The sequence below is a fragment of the Borostomias antarcticus genome (assembly GCF_949987555.1).
Source record: "Borostomias antarcticus genome assembly, chromosome: 32".
In the NCBI taxonomy this organism is placed as follows: domain Eukaryota; kingdom Metazoa; phylum Chordata; class Actinopteri; order Stomiiformes; family Stomiidae; genus Borostomias; species Borostomias antarcticus.
This window is the reverse complement of record NC_140265.1, coordinates 5081908-5084407: the sequence shown is the minus strand read 5'-3', so window position 1 is coordinate 5084407 and position 2500 is coordinate 5081908. Positions and strand designations below refer to the sequence as shown.

General features: G+C 45.4%; 1 pseudogene across 1 annotated transcript in view; it reads left to right on the top strand.

Moving 5' to 3' along the window:
• The window catches only part of LOC311327436 (BTB/POZ domain-containing protein KCTD3-like), an 11212-nt pseudogene that overhangs the window by 6655 nt on the left and 2057 nt on the right, over nucleotides 1-2500 (top strand). The window lies entirely within an intron of this gene.

Genomic DNA, 2500 nt, shown 5'->3' with positions numbered 1-2500 from the left:
CTAACGCTGTGTGGTTTGTTTTGGTTTGCGTTCGGTGTACGTTCGGCGCATATACCGGCTGCTGCCGAGTGGGCGTCATCTGCCTGTCATCCATGGACTGACTATGAAACGTGCCTAACCCCCGAGTCACTCTGGCTCCTTCCGACCGTAACACATCTAGAAATCACCAGGGGGGTGGTTATTCTACCTACGGCTGGGAACAAAGGGTGCTGTTCCTAAATAAACTAGGTTGATGCACACTTTTGGCTTCTTCTTCAGTCCATTTTGAGGCAGCATTCCAGGGTGCTGAACCGATCGACACATGCGTAGCCTACAGCATTCATAATTGGCTACATTGTTGATGGAAAATACTCTTTTACATTCTAAGTGCCTTATATATATTTCATATATTTTCATTTATGAATCACCAGTGACAGGCCTACTTGTGTTCCCCACAAAAGTGCCATTGCGCACGCAGCAGAATGTCTGACTCTGAAAACATCAACTGACGCAAATAATGTCCAATAACCCTGATAAAAAATCGGAAAATAAATTAAATGGAAAAAAAAAAGAAATAACATTACATGATGCCGTGACCCCAACAAACATAATGGGGAAAACGCTGAGATATGCATGGAGAGAAGGAGTCGAAGCCATGCCCACCAAATATCAACAGCTCACAGATGCACGGGACAATGTGACAGGTAGGCTAGAAATAATAGCAAAGGACACATTCAAGATGGCACAACAAACAACATGTATAGGCAACAAAAATGGCCCATATGATAGAGTATGAATACATGGTCAACCGTGGTGGCCTGATACCCAATGCACCAACTCCCCGTTGCTCGTGTGTGTGATGACAGACTATCCAACAGCTATCCAAATGGCAATCACATCCAATTACGCACAGCTAGGGCTATTGGTTAATGCAGACTATTGTATATAATGATCCGGGGGTAGTTGCACACATTTGATGGGGATGAACTACTGTATCTTATACTGTATGTCCATTCAAATAAGGGATGGTTGCAGAATAATCATGGTCAAACCTGTTCCATCTCGCGGGCGGGTCCAGTGGGGACAACACCGAAAAATATGCACTACAAGGTCTACCTTGGTTCAGGTGTACCGCCGTCCGACAGCTTAATTATTTAAAGACATTATTTATTGGACATTATTTGCGTCAGTTGATGTTTTCAGAGTCAGACATTCTGCTGCGTGCGCAATGGCACTTTTGTGGGGAACACAAGTAGGCCTGTCACTGGTGATTCATAAATGAAAATATATGAAATATATATAAGGCACTTAGAATGTAAAAGAGTATTTTCCATCAACAATGTAGCCAATTATGAATGCTGTAGGCTACGCATGTGTCGATCGGTTCAGCACCCTGGAATGCTGCCTCAAAATGGACTGATCGAAGAAGCCAAAAGTGTGCATCAACCTAGTTTATTTAGGAACAGCACCCTTTGTTCCCAGAGCCGTAGGTAGAATAACCACCCCCCTGGTGATTTCTAGATGTGTTACGGTCGGAAGGAGCCAGAGCGACTCGGGGGTTAGGCACGTTTCATAGTCAGTCCATGGATGACAGGCAGATGACGCCCACTCGGCAGCAGCCGGTATATGCGCCGAGCGCACCGAACGCAAACCAAAACAAACCACACAGCATTAGTTTTTCTGATTTTTCGTTTTTCCGTTTTGAAAAACCAAACCAAATCATCTCGGTTTTTCTCGGTTTGGTTTTTCTCTTTTTTTCGTTTTAAAACCAAAACGGAAAAACGAAAATTCACTCGTTTTTTTGTTTTTCCAATTTCGTTTTGAAACAGAAAAACCAAAGAACGAACCATACACGGATTATGGAGGTATACTATAACGGGTTGTGTCCAGCTGGAACGCACGCAAATGACGTCGCACGCAGCGCGGCCGATTACGTCAGTACGTCACGCGCAGCCATCTTGCTAACTAGCTTAGCACACACACACACACACACACACACACACGCTCAACGCAATTAACGAAACGTGGCAGATGACGTCGCACGCAGCGCGGCCGATTACGTTAGTACGTCACGCGCAGCCATCTTGCTAACTAGCTTAGCACACACACACACACACACACGCACACACACACACGCTCAACGCAATTAACGAAACGTGGCACATTCCACACACTGGAGTAAACGAACAAATGAATGAACGTGTGTGTGCGTCTGTGTGTGTGTGTGTGCGTCTAATTTTGCACTAAGTTCCACATAGACGCACTCACGCACACACACACACACACACACTCACACGCACACCTTATCTTTGCTAAAGATATATGCAAATCCCAGCGATCTGATTGGCTGATTCCCTAACTATGTCTTTGCAAGGATAAGGTGTGCGTGTGAGTGTGTGTGTGTGTGTGTGTGCGTGTGTGCGTCTATAGACGCACACACGCACACACGCACACACACACACTCACAACATGCCTGCTAAACGTGGCACTTCCCACCCCCCATATACACCTCATACACCTG